Consider the following 19199-nt stretch of genomic DNA (forward strand, 5'->3'; position numbering starts at 1 on the left):
CCTTGAATAAAGTTTTCAGCATCCGATTAACTTTGTCCAGTGCAGTTTTTGCTTTGACAGTACACACAGTCTTCAATCTGGCATTCCCATCCCACTGCAGAGTCTGTCCCTTAAAAACAAAAGCATGGAATTTAATTAACACTGGTTGCCTTGTAATGAATGGAAGAGGATGATAGAAAATAAAGAAAAAGCTATTTATAGAACGATGTTTCTACTGAAAGAGCATATGTAATATGGTCTTTTTTTTCTTTTTGATGTCTGATCTTATTTATTTGTTACTCTTAGAAAATCTCATTTTTGACTGGACTCAGGCTTAGAGGTAGAAGCTCTCAGATACCACCTCCATCTCTTGACAATCTGTTCCTGGCATCTTTCCTTGGCTTCTTTCATTTTCTTTGCCAAAAAGTTTAGCATATTCTGCAACCCCTTCCTTATTTTTCTTAGTATTCTGCTTCTTCAGAGCAATACACTGATGTTTGTGTCAGAGGACACATGAAGAAACAAGATGCTGAATCTTGGCCATTTTGGCTCTAGTTTCTTGCCTTCTTAGTTTAGGGGCTTTCTCACAACATACTGGTGGACATCATTTCTTTAGAAAAGTTTGCAGATTCCTCTCATTCTTTTGGGCCCCAGGTGGCAAGACACAGTAGTATTAGTGACTCCAGGAATATCCTTTTCACCCCCCCTTTTTTTTTTTACAATAACCAAATTGAGAACTCTGAGATTGGCATCCACAATGCTACCCCAAACAGATCTGCACTTTCTTTCTCTAGTCTTCCTTAGTCGGTAGCAGGAATGCCCCTTACTCAGCAGCAGGTGGACATGACCAGGGGTCAAGACACCCTGCTTCATGGGGAAGCCTCGCTTGTCATTGCCACCACTTATTAGGACCACATAACCCTTCCATTTTTCATCCAGAGCATCAGCAGCAACTTCTGTGGCCATACCCTTGTTATAAAAGGTATGAGGTTTGTGTTCGTCATCCACTTCTATGAGCTTTTGGCAGCCAGTAGCTGAGCAAGAGATGTTCAGCTTCGTCCTAAAGCAGCTTACTGCCTTTGAGGTACCACAAAAAAAGAGCAATATGATCTTTTTTATATAAACTTGTATCTGATGCTGGAAAGAATGTTGAAAAATAAATTGAATGTGCATTAAAATAAAAATAAAATAAAATAATGAAATATAACTTGACTGCCACTCCCCATGGATTTAAATGATTTTTCAGTGCTTCTGTTTTTTAAGTGTTTTTTTACTATAATTTATCATAGGGCTTTTCACATTAAATAATATTAATTTACTTATGTGTCTGTTTCCCTCATTAGCATACAACACCCTTCTAAGCAGAGAGTATGTCATTTATTTGACCATCTCAAGCACTTAACACAAAATATAAAATATGTTAAATGGTCAAAATGTGATTGGATTTGAATGAAGTTTATACCACAATAATTTTGGGAAAATATATGAGGACATGAGAGGAATAAGGAGATAAAATAATATCTTTAGAACGTGGTGGAACTGGAGAATTTTTTCAGCATATTGAAGTTGCCTGTACTATAGGGCATAATAATACCTTTTATTCAGTTTAACAAACTTCAAATTTGGATGTCTAAGCCCTACTATTCTTTGTCTAAGACATATCCAGGCAACTAAGTTCAGGCCCCTACTCAGGGAATTAACAGTCTCATGGGCATAAAAACATTGACAAAGTAAGCCTAATAAGTGCAATGCTAGAAGTAGCTATCAGGATATTGCATTAAAATGAAATAACACATGTCAAAACACTCTATAAGATCTATAGAATCCTATGTGTTTTAGGCTTTTCACAGTATTATAGTCAGTTGTATATATTTCTAATCTCTTCTGTTAAAATATAAATGTGACTAGCCAGTCACTGTGTCTTAATTCTGTTTCCTCTTCCATGACTAGCACAGTTTCCTTGTGTAGGAGGCATTCCAAAATTCTCTGTTAACTGAAGGCACAGATGAACACATAAGTGAATTAATGAATGATTGCCTTTCATTGAGCAGTGGTTTTCAAATAGTAATGTATATCGGATAAGCCTGCAGAGATTTTGATTTAGTTGATCTGGTAGTAAGGGCCAAGAAATCTATGTTTAGCACTTAGGTTAATTCTGATGTAGCTGGCATGCAGACCATCCAGTGAGAAGTTCTGGCAAAGAGTGTAGAGTTTTGGCCCACTTCATTATCTTATTTGGTTTTGAAAGCAAAGATATAGTCAAAATTTTGTCCTTCCAGGGCTGAGCCTCCATCAGCCTTACAGGTAGAACTTTAGAAAAGCATAGCTGATTTATGTGTCAGAGGGAAATTATAGTCTGCTTCTATCTTTCATCTAGAAGCAAAGAAATCAAGGTTTAGATTCTGTCCTCCTTGTTAAGGCACCAATATTTTAATGCAGCTAAAAATCTGATAAGGGGAGGGGCCAAGATGGAGAAACAGCATGGAAGTGGTTTTTTTTGCATCTCTCATCCCTGAAATGCAACCAGATTAACACTAAGCCATCTTGCACACCTAGAAAACTGATTTGAGGATTAACACAACAATCTGCACAACTTGAACCACAGAACTTGGCAGGTACGCAGCACAGAGAGGTGAACTGGGGGAGAGAGAAGCTGCGGAGAGCAGGGAGCTGGTTTTGCTTGCAGAGAGAGGACAGAGATGGGGGGCAGGTGGAGAATATGGGAAACACACCCCCCCCAAAAGCAGCAGGGGAGAAAAAGAAAAAGTGGAAACAGTCACAAGGGTCTGAACAAAAAAGGGATAAAGGAGAAAGGAGAGTTTAAATTCCATTAAGACTCTATAAACAGGGACAGTGCAGAGTCCGAAACTCTGCAGCTGGATAACTGGCGGTGCTCTGGTGGGAAGGGCGAATCCCCAAGAGCAGAAAGTGAGGTCTGAGGGGTCTACAGGCTACAAGGTGAGAGGCGGTTCCCCTGCTGGGAGGACATTTGATAGAGGCTGTGCAGCCACCCCATCCACAAAGGTTCCAGTGGATCCCAGAAAACAACCACATTCACTGGTGTTAGAACAAGGGTGTTAAAGGTTAAGCCTGGCGCCAGATGTGTGTTGTGATTTACCATAATCCCTGAAACACTGCTGATACAAGATTGCATGAACTTTTTCTAGGGTGGGATGGCACCCAGCCAGGGTCTCTGGGCATTGGCAGCAGCACAGTCTCGAGAACATTCCTGGAGGCAGGCCGGCACCAGCCATTGCTCAGCAACACCCTCCCCCAGAGGGTCTGAGCGGGTCAAATCCCCAGTCCCTCAGAAGTGAGGGACATCTCACAGCCACATCTAAGATAGAACTCAGGAGGGAGGTGCCACCTGGCAACTTGATGGATTGGTCATGGACAGTGTAAAAGCAGGGAGAGGAAGAAAGCCAGAGACAAAGGGAGTGTTTGGTTACTGGTCAGGGAGAGCACAGAGTTCTGACACTGGAGACTGGGTATGTAGGTGACGCCATTTTCACTCCTCCAGTGCATGCACATGCACCCCTATAGGAGCCACAACAATCCACCCCAGGAAGCTAAGCAGCGCCATCTAGTGGAGATTGGAGCCATTACACTAAGCCTTGCCCAGCTGAGCCCAACTGTCCCGCTCGAGGAACATGACAAGTCTCTCTGCCTACTTAGTTTATGGACTATAAAGTGCTTCATGGTTTGACTTCTACAGGAAACTGGATGTAATTTCAATCGTATTTCATTCTGTTTGCTGGTCCTTTCATTCAATTTTTTTTCTTTTTCTTTTCTTATTCTTAAATACAGAAAAAGAAAAAAAATTATTTTTATTTTCCATTGTTATTAAAAAGATTTTTCTTTAATATTTTTTCTACCATAGTTTTAACTTTTTTATAAGTTTTTAAAATTCTATTTTACTTTCATCATTTAATTTTATTCTATTGTATTCATTTTTTCAAATTTTCAAATGTTTTCCTTTCCCCCCCTTTTCCCCCTTTATTTCTTTTATTATCTTTACTTTTTTTCTCTAATCTATCAAGCTTCTTTCAACAACCAGACCAAAACACACCTAGAATCTGACATTCTTTATATGATTTCTTTGTGTTGTTTTTAATTTTTTAATTGTGTGTGTGTGTGTGTGTGTGTGTGTGTGTTTACTCTATTGACTCCTTTTCTTCCTTCAAAATGATGAAAGAAGGTATTCACCCCAAAAGAAAGAGCAGAAAGAAATGACAGCCAGGGACTTAATCAACACAGATACAAGCAAGATGTCTGAACCATAAACTGGAATCACAGTAATAAGAATACCAGCTGGGGTTGAAAATAGATTAGAATCCCTTTCTGCAGAGATACGAGAGGTAAAAGCTAGTCAGGATGAAATAAAAAATGCTATACCTGAGCTGCAATCTCAAAAGGATGCCACAACAGCAAGGATGGATGAGGCAGAGCAGTGAATGAATGATATAGAGGACAAACTTACAGAGAATAATGAAGCAGAAAAAAGGAGGGGGACTAAGGCAAAAGATCATGAAATAAGAATTAGAGAACTCAGTGACTCATTAAAAAGGAATAACATTGAAATCATAGGGGTCCCAGAGGAGGAAGAGAGAGAAAAAAGGGTAGAAAACTTATGGGAGCATATCATAGTGGAAAACTTTCCTAACCTGGGGAAAGACACAGACATCAAAATCTAGGAAGCACAGAGAAATCACATTAACTTCAATAAAAAAATGACCATCAACAAGGCATATCATAGTCAAATTCAGAAAATACTCAGGCAAGGAGAGAATCATGAAAGCAGCAAGGGGAAAAAAGTCCCTAACCTACAAGGGAAAGACAGGTCAGATTTGCAGCAGACCTATCCACAGAAACTTGGCAGGCCAGAAAGGAGTGGCAGGATATATTCAGTGTGCTCAATCAGAAACATATGCAGCCAAGAATTCTTTATCCAGTAAGGCTATCACTGAAAATAGGAGAGACAAAAAGTTTTCCAGGCCAACAAAAATTAAAGGAGTTTGTGACCACTAAAACAGCCCTGTAAGAAATTTTAAGGGGGATTGTCTGAGGGGAGAAAAGATGAAAAAAAAAAAAAAAAAGACCAAAAGCAACAAAGACTAGAAAGGACCAGAGTACACCATCAGAAACCCCAACTCTATGGGCAACAAAATGGAAATAAATTCATATCTTTCAGTACTCACCCTCAATGTCAATGGTCTAAATGCTCCAATCAAAATACACAGGGTAACAGAAAGGATAAGAAAACAAGATCTATCTATATGCTGTTTACAAAGACCCATTTTAGATCTAACGACACCTAAAGATTGAAAATAAGGGGATGGAGAACCATCTATCATGCTAATGGTTGCCAAAAGAAAGCTGGAGTAGCCACACTTATGTCATACAATCTAGATTTTAAAATAAAGACTGTAAAAAGAGATGTAGAAGGGCATTATATCATAATCAAGGGGTCTCTCCACCAAGAAGACCTAACAATTGTAAACCTTCATGCTCCAAACGGGAATTCACCCAAATATATAAATCAATTAATCACAAACATAAAGAAACTCATTGATAATAACACCATAATAGTAGGGGACTTCAACACGCCACTTACAACAATGGACAGATCATCTAAACAGAAAATCAACAGGGAAACAATGGCTTTGAATGACACACTGGGCTGGATGGACTTAACAGATATATTCAGAACATTTCATCCTAAAGCAGCAGAATACACATTCTTCTCAAGTGCACATGGCACTTCTCCAGAATAGATCACATACTAGGACACAAATCAGCCCCTCAACAAATACAAAAAGATCGAGATCATACCGTGCATAATTTTAGACCACAATGCTATGAAACTCGAAATCAACCAGAAGAAAAATTTTGGAAAGATAAATATTTGGAGTCTAAGGAAAATCCTACTAAAGAATGTGGGCTAAACAAGAAGTTAAAGAGAAGATTAAAAAGTACATGGAAGCCAATGAAAATGATAACAAACCAGCCCAAAACCTCTGGTACACAGCAAAGATGGTCATAAGAGGGAAGTATATAGCAATCCAGGCCTTCCTAAAGAAGGATGAAGGTCTCAGACACACCACCTAAATTTACACCTCAAAGAGCTGGAAAAGGAACAGCAAATAAAACCCAAAACCAGCAGAAGACCGGAAATAATAAAGATCAGACAGAAACCAATGCTATCGAAACAAACAAACAAACAAACAAACAGTAGGACAGATCAATGAAACCAGGAGCTGGCTCTTGGAAAAAATTAGCAAAATTGACAAACCCCGAGCCAGTTTGAACAAAAAGAAAAATGAAAGGACCCAAGTAAATAAAATCAAGAATGAAAGAGGAGAGATCACAACTAACACTGCAGAAATACAACCAATAATAAGAGAATATTATGAGCAATTATATGCCAATAAATGGGCAATCTGGAAGAAATGGACAAATTCCTAGAAACATATAAACTACCAAAACTGAAACAGGAAGAAATAGAAAATTTGAACAGACCAATCCATCCAAATCAGCCAGGAGGAAGTCAAGCTTTCATTCTTTGCAGATGACATGATACTCTATATAGAAAACAAAGGACTCCACCAAAAACTGCCAGAACGGATCCATAAATTCAGCAAAGTTGCAAGATATAAAATTGATGTGCAGAAATCAGTTGCATTCCTATACACCAACAATGAAGCAACAGAAAGAGAAATCAAGGAATCAATCCCATTTACAATTGCACCCAAACCAATAAAATACCTAGGAATAAACCTAACCAAAGAGGTGAAAAATCTATACACTAAAAACTATAGAAACCTTATGAAAGAAATTGAAGAAGACATGAAGAAATGGAAAAACATTCCATCCTCTTGTATTGGAAGAACAAACATTGTTAAAATGTCGATACGACCCAAAGCAATCTACATATTCAATGCAATCCCTATCAAAATAACACAAGCATTCTTCACAGAGCTAGAACAAACAGTCCTAAAATTTGGATGGAATCAGAAAAGACCCCAAATTGCCAAAGCAATCTTGAAAAAGAAAACCAAAGCAGGAGGCATCACAATCCCGGACATCAAGACGTATTACAAACCTGTAATCATCAAGACAGTATGGTACTGGAACAAAAACAGACACTCAGATCAATGGGACAGAATAGAGAACCCTGAAATGGACCCACAAATGTATGGCCAACTAATTTTGCCAAAGCAGGAAAGAATATCCAAAGGAATAAAGACAGTCTCTTTAGCAAGTGGTGCTGGGAACTTGGACAGTGACATGCAGAAGAATGAACCTGGACCACTTTCTTACACCATACACAAAAATAAACTCAAAATGGATGGAAGACCTAAAGGTAAGACAGGAAGCCATCAAAATCCTCGAGGAAAAGCAGGGAAAAACCTCTTTGATCTTGGGCACAGCCACTTCTTACTCAACACGTCTCTGGAGGCAAGGGAAACAAAAGAAAAACAAACTATTTGAACCTCATCAAAATAAAAATCTTCTGCACAGTGAAGGAAACAATCAGCAAAATTAAAAGGCAACCGAAAGAATGGGAGAAGCTATTTGCAAACGACATATCATGCAAAGGGTTAGTATCCAAAATTTATAAAGAACTTATCAAACTCAACACCCAAAGAACAAATAATCCAGTGAAGAAATGGGCAAAAGACATGAATAGACACTTCTCCAAGGAAGATATCCAGATAGCCAACTGACACATGAAAAAATGCTCATCACTCATCATCAGGGAAATACAAATCAAAACCACAAGGAGATACCACCTCACCTCTGTCAGAATGGCTAACATTAACAACTCAGGCAATCACAGATGTTGGTGAGGATGCAGAGAAAGAGGATCACTTTTGTATTGCTGGTGGGAATGCAAACTGGTGCAGCCACTCTGCAAAACCGTATGCATGTTCCTCAAATATTAAAAGTAGATCTACCCTATGACCCAGCAATTGCACTACTAGGTATTTACCCAAGGGATACAGGTGTGCTATTTCGAACGGGCACATGCACCCCAATGTTTATAGCAGCACTATCGACAATAGCCAAAGTATGGAGAGAGCCCAAATGTCCATCAACAGATGAATGAATAAAGAAGGTGTGGTGTGTGTGTGTGTGTGTGTACATACACACACACTGGAGTATTACTTGGCAATCAAAAAGAATGAAATCTTGCCATTTGTAACTACGTGCATGGAACTGGAGGAAATTATGCTAAGCAAAATTAGTCAGAGAAAGACAAATATCATATGACTTCCCTCAAATGAGGAATTTAAGATACTCAACAGGTGAACATAAGGGAAGGGAAGCAAAAATAAAATAAAAACAGGGAGGGGGACAAAACATTAGAGACTTTGAAGTATAGAGAACAAACAGAGGGTTGCTGGAGGGGTTGGGGAAGGGGTATGGGCCAATGGGAAAGGGACATTAAAGAATGTACTCCTGAAATCATTGTTGCACTGTATGCTAACTAACTTATGTGTAAATTAAACAATAAGTAAATAAACTTAAAAAAATAAAAGAAAAGCAAAAATAATCAGGAGTTAACAGTGCCCTAGCTCCTCCACTCTTTTTCTCCAATTGTAACTGCCCAATTGGAGTACATCTACAATATATGTTGGTACATTCTACAAATCATGTGTAATGTATATTCTGAACTTTAGAAAATAATTGATTCTATAGCCTTCTAGATTACCAAAGATCTCAGAGCCTCAAACCATATTATAACATAGGTTCTGACACCAAAGGTAAAGATTATTTTATGTTTTACAGAGGGGAATGTCAGTTTTGATAGCTGTATTTGCTAGCTACATTTTCTGGTTTCAGCTTTTCCAGCTCTTGTTAAATAAAGGCTATCTAACTTGGTTTTGCCATCTCACCATTTAATATGGTGATTTGAATTTCTTTTTAGCTACTTATTTAGGCTGTATACTACACAGTTAATGGAATTTGTCTGCCAGTTTCACAGTGAGAGCTTTTGAAGAAATAAGCTAATTTGAATTTTACTTTTTATATCCTCCTGGAAACCGGAGAAAAATATCAGTCTAGAGCCCAAAAGAAGGTGCTCCCCCTAAAAACCTGGAAACCTAAAGAGCCCATTTTGTAAGGGAAAATCAATAAGGAATACCCCCACCCACAGTCTCTTAAGAGACTGCTGGGTAAAGCAACCCTCTTGAACCTTAAGCTTAACAGAGGCAAAAGAAAAACTGCTGAAACAGATTAGTCGTCATCTGACTTTACAGCACAGATTTCTTCCTGATGTGATCCAAAATCCCAGGCTGAAAATTTAGAGTAAGCTGGAAGTTACTTTGACCATGGTCTTGCTAGAAGCCAAACCAATTGTTCTCTCAAGCAAGCAACCTTCATTTAAGGCCATCAAAATTTTCCCATGGACCAATATTAAGAGGCATATTGAGTCATTTTGTCCACTTTGGACAAATAAAGTGTGGAATGGCATGGGAATTCAACCTTATGAGTAACATTTTTCTTGCACTCAAATAAATAATGGTGATTATGTGTGATCTCAATTCACTCTACGTCATGACTCACAAAGTAACCATTGACTAAATGAAAAAAATTAACTTTTCTACCAAGGGATATTACTAATAAACAGGAAAAAAAAATATCATGGACTTAACTCTCATGTACATACCACATGTATATTATATAAACTTTACATATTAAGGATTTCCCATCTACAAATTAAATTATCTGCTGGTAAATCATGAAATAATTTGATGATCCATGTTGAATGACTCACAATACTGAGATGCTGTTCTATTATTTAATAAACGTATTTTGTGTGTGGTTTGTTTTGCTTTGCCTTGGCTATTGTTATTTATAATTTTTAGACTAGTTTTCAAGCTTCTCTCCAAGAGTATAATTGGGTCATTTTTGCTATAAAAGTACGATTTTGAATTTTTTTTTTTCAACATTTTTTATTTTTATTTTTGGGACAGAGAGAGACAGAGCATGAACGGGGGAGGGGCAGAGAGAGAGGGAGACACAGAATTGGAAACAGGCTCCAGGCTCCGAGCCATCGGCCCAGAGCCTGACGCGGGGCTCGAACTCACGGACCGCGAGATCGTGACCTGGCTGAAGTCGGACGCTTAACCGACTGCGCCACCCAGGCGCCCCTAAAAGTACGATTTTGAATGATGCCTCCAGTTTGTGTTGCTTCACTCAAAATTCATTCAATTTATAGTAAAAATTGGTAATTGAATTTTTCCTTAAAAAGTCAATTGTTTATCAAAGTAGTAACTACACTTATTTTTAAATTGATAGAAAGCCTTCAATTCTAATTATTGTAGACAAAATGTTATATTTTTCAGCTTTTTAGAGACTAAGGCAAAAGGATAATTAGTCTAATACAATCTAGGTTTAATACATTGTCATCTTTATTATATTCAACTTTTACTTTTCCAGCTGTTTGTAACAATCCCTCACAATCCCAGACTTGCTTGTGCTTGTACATACAAACTCATATTTTTTTATTTTTAACAGGGCTGTTTAATATTGCTTCTGACATTAATTTTTGTTTCTGTCAGAGCACATGGTTACCCATTTTTTCTGGCCTTACTTGCAAATAGATATAGTCAGGTAACTAATTTCTGCCTAATGGCACATGAGCAAGTATAATGTATAATTTGGGGGGACGTGTCCTTTAAATGAAGTTACTCTCTTTCCTCCCATGCCCCGCCCACCTCCTCTATCACACTCTGGGAGCCAGAATTGAGACATTATGGTGATAAGTCACTTTTCACCATAATGATGAGGATGACAACCTATGAAATGGGGAAGCTCTCCAGAGAGAACATGGGCCCTCAGATGACCTCACAGGCAGAGCTTTCATACCTTCCTGGAATGTTCGACCAGGTAAGAATTTTACAGAAAAGAGGAAAAAAACCCTTTTAACTCTATGTAAGTCAATGCCATTTGTTTTCATTTAAAATAGCAGAGTCAATATCCTAATATACAATTTGTCTATTTATGTTGTTATTTTAACATTTTTATTTCTATGAGCAACTCTCAAGCCATTAATCTATTATCTCCATTGAGGATATAACACAACATTTAATTATAAGAAAAAAATCAAATTTAACAAAATACTACAAAATAGGCAAGTGAGATAAAAATACACAGTTGTGGGGGCGCCTGGGTGGCGCAGTCGGTTGTCCGACTTCAGCCAGGTCACGATCTCGCAGTCTGTGAGTTCGAGCCCCGCGTCAGGCTCTGGGCTGATGGCTCGGAGCCTGGAGCCTGTTTCCGATTCTGTGTCTCCCTCTCTCTCTGCCCCTCCCCCGTTCATGCTCTGTCTCTCTCTGTCCCAAAAATAAATAAAAAACGTTGAAAAAAATTTAAAAAAAAATACACAGTTGTATTTTTATACAAGGACACACTTGTATATAGTATTCATTATAAGACACTGAAGATTCAAACTGTACTTGCTTTATTGTGCATAAATAATCTTTATTCATGAAAATCACATATAAAGGGCTTCCAAAAAGGCATAATTACTGTTATATATTTCAAGTTTGTGACATGTGTGTGAATACAATATCTATAATATTTTTTTTCCTTTGAAAACTGCCACTCTTTTCCAAACCTTTGACTGATGGTTAGGAACTAGCACAATTTGAAGACCACGCTTTGAAAAGCACTGGTCTATGATTTTTAAGTTGGGTTTCTGTTTGTGAATTTCTTTTTTTTTTTTTTAATTTTTTTTTCAACTTTTTAATTTATTTTTGGGACAGAGAGAGACATAGCATGAACGGGGAAGGGTCAGAGAGATAGGGAGACACAGAATTGGAAACGGGCTCCAGGCTCTGGGCCATCAGCCCAGCCCAGAGCCTGACGTGGGGCTCGAACTCACGGACCGCGAGATCGTGACCTGGCTGAAGTCGGACGCTTAACCGACTGCGCCACCCAGGCGCCCCTGTTTGTGAATTTCCATTGCATAGTTGATTTACTTTATTCATACTTAGATAATGAGTGATTATCAAATATTTGTGGCAATTATGACATTTAAAAGCAAACTGAGAAAATATGTATCTGATAAAGGAAGGGATCTAGTGGACAATTTCTTTATAATTTTCCATATTTAGTGAGACTGAAAACTGACGTCTGACAGCCAACTATACAGGGCAGATATTTATCTTCAGGCAACAGAATTTAAAAGTTTTGAATGTGCATGTCGTCGGATAGGATCACATTCTCTTGTTCTGTTATGTGCTTATCTACTCCCTATATCCAACTTGGATTCTCCATGATGTATGCTACCATTCTGGCCCTTAAAGTCAGAATTTGGGATACCTGATCTCTACTATGTGTATACATTATGTGTGAGTGTCAGAGCCTGGGATATATTCGTGTGTGTGTGTGTGTTTGTGTGTGTGTGTGTGTGTGCGCATGCGCGCGCAGGGAGCAGGGAGAGGGAGGAGAGTGAGAAAGAGAATTGGAGAAAGAGACAGAAAGAGGCCAGAAATCACATAAGTGCCTGCACCTGGCAGCCACCACACCCTGGAGGACAATATAGTAAAAGCTTGGTTTGTGAGCATAATTCATTCTGGAAACATGCTTGTAATCCAAAGCACTTGTATATCAAAGTGAATTCCCCACAAGAAATAATGGAAACTCCGATGATTCGTTCCACAACCCAATAGTATTTATATAAAAATGATTATAATTCTGTAATATAATACAAAATAATAAAGAAAATACAAAACATAAAGAAAAATAAATTAACCTGCATTTACCTTTGAAAACCTTCGTGGCTGGTGTGAGGGAGAAAAGAGAGAGGAAAGTTATTGTGTAGGACAATTTCCACTATCACTAATGAAATCACTGCTATCTATTGGCTCAATGTAATCTTTTTCTTCTACAACTTTAACAAGGAAACTATCCAATGACCTAGAATGAAGCAAAGCATTCCTAAACTTACTCTTGTATGGAAAAGCAAAGACTGTCCATAGGTGCCTTGAAGTGACAAAAAATACACTAGTGCCAGTTGTGGGCACCTTTCAACATTCTGAAAAATCACTGATTTCTGCCCAACACCGTGGCCCGAGACCAAGTATCCAAGCATGGGAGAAGATCACCCACAACTATGCAGCGAAAGAGAGAGAGAGAGAAAGAGGGAGAGAGAAAGAGGGAGAGAGAGAAGAACCATTGGCTCAGTTGTGATCACACAACATTCAGTGTCATATTGTCACATACTACTTGTATTGCAAGACATCACTGGTTTATCAAGTTAAAATTTATTGGAAATGATTGATTGTCTTGTGAAACACTTGCAGAACAAGTTATTCACAATTCAAGTAACTATATTTGCTTTCTCTGTCATTTTCATGTATAATACAGAGTTGCAAAAGTTCCAAGCTGCCTCAAAACATTATTTCTGTTGTCTTTTATTTCTACTCATAGATGGAGAAAGCCAAGTTGGTGCAGTATGAATATAAACCGGTGAGGGCACATACCAATAGAGCTTTGTGGATATAAGCAGTATTTAATCTCCTTTAATTCTAGTGTGCCTAGGTGGCTCAGTCGGTTAAGTGTCTGACTTAGGCTCGCGTCATGACCTCACAGTTTGCGAGTTCAAGCCCTGCATCAGGTTCTGCAGTGACAGCTCAGAGCCTGGAGCCTGCTTCAGATTCTGCGTCTCCCCCTCTCTCTCTCTGCACTGCCCCCACTTATTCTCTCTCTCTCAAAAATAGACTTTAAAAACTAAATAAAAATAATAAAACTATTAATCTTCTTTAATTCATCTCACTGTCCAGTGAGGCTAGGGGTTATTTAAGGTAGCCTGTAAAGGCAAAAGAGAACAATGAGTTTCTGTAAAGCATGACAATGGTTTTTGCTTTGGAAGCCAGTGATAGGCAAAGCTGGTGTGTATTCAGGACTTACAATTAGTTGGATTCTAGTGGTGTAATCGAAGAAGCAACAGACATGCAAGGAATCATTAATATGATTCATTACTGAGATTATGAAAAGAAAAACTGGCTTCCAAAGGACTTAAAGAACTCGTTTTCTGTCTAAACTTTTGCACAAGATGTGATGGCAGGGCCAAAGGATTTACCAAAGGTAAATGCACAAGGTAAATAGGGCTCTATTCTCAATTCCTAATACTGGCAAGAAACCATTACTCTTCTATTGTAGTATAAATAATATGACTTCTTTTACATTTAGGTCATGTAGTCATACTTCCTGCATCCTTCAATATTGCTATCATTTACAAGCCCACCACCAAAACTATTTTCATCTATTCATCAATGACTTTGGAATCTCAATTAATGTTGTTCATTTCTGTTCTCAAATTCTATTGGTAGTCTAGTGGTTAATTATCTATCCATACTCTAAGTTCATAGTTCTGTGACTCCAAAAGCATTCACCTCCACTTTACCATAGTAGCTTATGCTCATAGACACACTCTTGTCATCACTAACATCCATTTTATATTTGAAAAGTGAAAAATGACCATATTTATGGTCATATCACTTTCTTATTCCAATTTGACTCCAACAAGTCCTATGATCTTCATTTCTCTATTGTCTTCTCAACACTTAGGTCTCTGCCCCTTATTCTATCTAATCTGGACCACACAACCCACCACTCCAACCAGTCTAGTGCCAGTGCCCTGAGGGCCTTTGCCTCCTAGCTGGATCCCACCCTTCAAGCCTTCCTCTGTCTTCCTCTGCCCAGGCTTCCAAACAATATTGGAGAAAGATCAAGACTGGAAATGCTACAAATGATCTGATTCCCATTTAAGCTCAGCTTTGCCTTTAGTATTGCTTAACAGTATGTTTATGTGTCCCTAAGAAGGTGCTTCTGTGATTGCTTAAAAGAAATATTTCAAATATTCATCATTCTCTAAAATTTCCTAATTCCAACATACTGCCTCCCTAATGTATCCAAAATGAATACATATTACTTTATAGTTACAAAAACTATTCTACAAAAGGGATATTTGTGCATGTGGTATTTTCTCCAAGGTCCTTCATGCCGGCAAATATGTACTTTTCATAAGGAAATAGTTTTTTTGTTTGTTTTTTTTTTAATTTTTTTTCAACGTTTTTTATTTATTTTTGGGACAGAGAGAGACAGAGCATGAACGGGGGAGGGGCAGAGAGAGAGGGAGACACAGAATCGGAAACAGGTTCCAGGCTCCGAGCCATCAGCCCAGAGCCTGACGCAGGGCTCGAACTCACGGACCGCGAGATCGTGACCTGGCTGAAGTCGGACGCTTAACCGACTGCGCCACCCAGGCGCCCCAGGAAATAGTTTTTGAATGTAGATGGGGAGTTAGCCATTGTTCCCTCATCTGAGATTTCCCCAGAGAAGACTAACCTGTTTAGTCCTTCGGTATATTGAAGATTCAATTATATCTTTACTCCAGGGAAATGTTTGTTTATCGAAGTATCTCAGGGTCTACCAGACCAAGTAGCTCACAGTTAACAATGTGTTATTGTCTTAGTGTGCTTTCTATTAATTATGTCTTATATATTCACTGTGGAAAGAGGGAGCCAATTTTCATCTATCACTTTAATAACCACAGTGCATATGTACTCAGAATAAAAGATAACAAAATTAATCATACTCTCTTTCCTTGTTTGGCATCTACTTTTGCAGCAAGAAAGAGAAACTTATTAAGCAAATTTAAATAAAAGTGAAATTTTCTTTTCTATTGGAAACAAAGGATTCAATTGTGAGAAGTTTAGTCAGACAACAGGGGAAGTAAATTAATCAAATGACAATTCCCTCCAGGATTATTTTCTTCCTTGGGGGCTACTTGTTATCTCATCCCTGTTAAATGTCTGTTTCTGTTTCTAAGAAACAGAAGGAGAAGTATAATAGTATCATTTAAGTAAATTAAAGATACATGAACATAAAGTAGCAGCAGTCATTTTCCAATAACATAATCACATAAGAAGATGAATATTTAAGAAATTAAGATGATTGTCCATGGTGGTGAGAAGATTAAGCATGAAGAATGGAGATGAAAGAAAATCAAGCAATCAGGCAAGAGAGGGTACTTTCCCCACCTAAAGATTAATACGTGCCATAAACCAAGGAGCATAATGAACTCATTTCTCCATCTGATGTCAAATAAGCTAATAACAAAAGTAGAAAAACAAAGAAGTGGAGGTGTGACTTACACACATTACTAAGCTATTTCCAGGAGAGCCTAGGACATACATGTTTAGAGGCTTCCTTTGAAGTTCCTGTGGAACATTCATGTGATCTGTTTGCCCCATTCCTTTTTCTTTCTGAGATGGAGAGATCTCTTCTAACCTTTTTAGTTAATCCATTTTATTTTTAGCTAATCCCTTTGCCTTTGTCCTTTCTTTCCCTCATTTATCAGTTCTATTAAAGCCTAGTAACTACGGCTGGTTCCATTAATCACCAAGTTTGGAATTTGAACCACACATAAAACTATAACTGCTAAATTTTGAAACACATTTACCTCAAGGATTTTAGGTAAAACTATTATAGACCTATAACTACTTAGTGAATTGAATCTTTTATTATGTAGTGACCTTTTTGATGCCTATCTTGTCTTAGAACTAATATAGCCACCCCAGATTTCTTCTGGCTAATATTTACCATGTATATCATTTTCTATTCTTTCAGACTTTCCCAAGTTTTTTTTCTATTAAAAAAATGTTTATTTATTTATCTTTGAGAGAGGAGTGTGAGTAGGGGAGGGGCAGAGAGAGGGAGACAGAGAATCCTAAGCAGCCTCCTGCCATGGCAAAGCCTGATGTGGGGCTTGCACTCAAGAACCATGAGGTCATTACCTGAGCCAAAGTTGGACACTCAACTGACTGAGCCACCCAGGCCCCACCCCCATTTTTTAAAACTGTGTCTTTTATAGACAAGATAGATCAGGATTTTTTTTTTATGTCCAATCTGAAAATTTCATGTCTTTTAACTGGCTAAAGTCTATTTACACATATTGTAATTTTAATTTTACAAATAATTCAATTACTAATTACATTTAATTTGTTAGTAACTAAGGTATTATTATTTTGTTACTTACGATCATCGATATATTAAATTTAATTATTATTAATTTAATTACTAGATTTTACTTCCATTCTTGAAAAAAATACTACTGTATTAGTCAGGGCTGAAAATCACAATTGACTTCAAGTTAAAGTTTTGTCTTCTTCTAATCAGGTAATCTCTTGTTTAGCTAAATTTCTTGGCAAGCTGCATATACAAAAAAGTTCAGATCTCAAAGCATGATTTGCAAAAACAGTGTAAGTCAGAGATATTTTGCTGTTCTGACAAATTAGGGGATGATAATGGAAATGGGATGAGGAAGAAAGAGAAAGAAGAGACACATTGGGCACTGAAAATGTTCTGGCATGTGAGGGTGCTACATTTTATTTAATGTCAGGAGGAAAGGCCTAACTGTAGAGATAAACTTCTTTTTTTTTTAATTTTTAATGTTTTTATTTATTTTTGAGAGAGAGACAGAGCGAGTGGGAGAGGGGCAGAGAGAGAGGGAGTCACAGAATATGAAGCAGGCTCCAGACTCTGAGCTGTCAGCACAGAGACCAATGCGGGGCTCGAACTCACAAACTGTGAGATCATGACCTGAGCCGAAGTTGGGTGCTCAACCAACTGAGCCACCTAGGCACTCTAAGAGATATACTTCTTTTAAAGGAATGAGGAAGCTGGCTATCAAGGAACTAGAGGGAAGAGCATTTTGGGCATAGAAAACAGCACATGCAAAGTCTAAGGGGGGGGGGCGGGGAATGTACTTGGGATCTTCAAGAAACAACATATAGGCCAGTGAAGCTGGGGTTGGCAAATGATGGGATGAGGATTCAGAAACTGTCAAAGAAGTAACCGGGAATCTGATCACATAGGGGTTTAGTGGCTGTTGGCTTCTGTGCTTAGTGAGCTAAAAGCCATTGGAGAATTTTGAGCAGAAAAGCGACAGGTTATGTTTCGACAGGATCAATCTGGCTGCTGGTTGAGAATAGACTGAAAACAAAGGCAGGAAGCCCAGCAAGAGGTCTTGGAACAGAGTGGCAGAAGCAATGTTTGGAAATGGACACAGTTCAAACATATTCAGAAAATAGAGCTCATAGGATTTGCTAATGGACCAAAGGTGTGTGAAAGGAAGGAGCTAAGGAGAGCAACCTGAAAAATGGAGTTGGAGTTTCCATATGCAAAATTTCATGTATTCTTTGAGTTCTGGAATGTGTATACATATACATACATGTGTGTATATATATATATATATATATATATATATATATACACATATATATACATACATATATATATATACATATATATACACACATATATATATATACACACACACATATATATGTATATACATATATACATATACATATGTATACACACACACACACACACACACACACACATATACACCTATATATTCCACATCTGGGTTAATATGAATAAGGCAGAACAGCAGCAGCATGGGAAGTTGAAATGAGACAAAAAAAAATCCATGGAAGAGAAAACACAAGAGGTGGCCAAGAAAAGGGAAGGCTTTAGGATTCACTGAAATGCCATAGAGGATATAGGGCTTCTCAAGGAATGTGAGATGGGGATTATAAATTTTATTTATAGTATCAAAGAACACTGTGACTTCAGTGGATATTTATAGCTTATGTATGAGAACTTTCTAGTAACAGCCTAGTATATATGTGGGTAACTTAAATCTGAATTGTTTTTGCCACAGTATGGATAAATATTTGTATTTTCATTTTTTAGAAAAGAAAAACTAAGTTGCAAATACCATTTATAAGTCATTCATTACTGAATCCAAATATATATTCAAATTTTCTCCTCAGACTTTCATCTTTAATGCTCTGCAATCCTTTTCATCCTGTATTCTTAATGCATGAATTATGTATTTTACAATGTGATTCTGCTACAGCCTCCTGTTTATTTGAAAAAAATGAAAAAATAACAACAGCAGTAATAATTTGAAACACAAATATAATACTTGCATCTATCAACAAATGCCTTCTGAGATCCTATTGTGTTCTTTTACTGAATGGAAAATAGTATAATAAAAAAATTAGTCCAAGGATTTTGAAAGGAGTGCAAGTCCATAAAATTTTAATAGGCATTTCAACTAGTTAATTTAAAATAAGGGCATGAATTAAGAGTAAGAACAACTGAGTCCATTCTCCCCTCTCCCCCACTTC

The 19199-nt window shown here is 37.7% G+C and overlaps 1 pseudogene; it reads right to left on the bottom strand.

Moving 5' to 3' along the window:
* Window positions 1-291: 291 nt before the first annotated feature.
* The window catches only part of LOC131483861 (small ribosomal subunit protein eS6-like), a 45372-nt pseudogene continuing 26464 nt past the window's right edge, over window positions 292-19199 (bottom strand).

Source organism: Neofelis nebulosa, chromosome 8 (assembly GCF_028018385.1).
Source record: "Neofelis nebulosa isolate mNeoNeb1 chromosome 8, mNeoNeb1.pri, whole genome shotgun sequence".
In the NCBI taxonomy this organism is placed as follows: domain Eukaryota; kingdom Metazoa; phylum Chordata; class Mammalia; order Carnivora; family Felidae; genus Neofelis; species Neofelis nebulosa.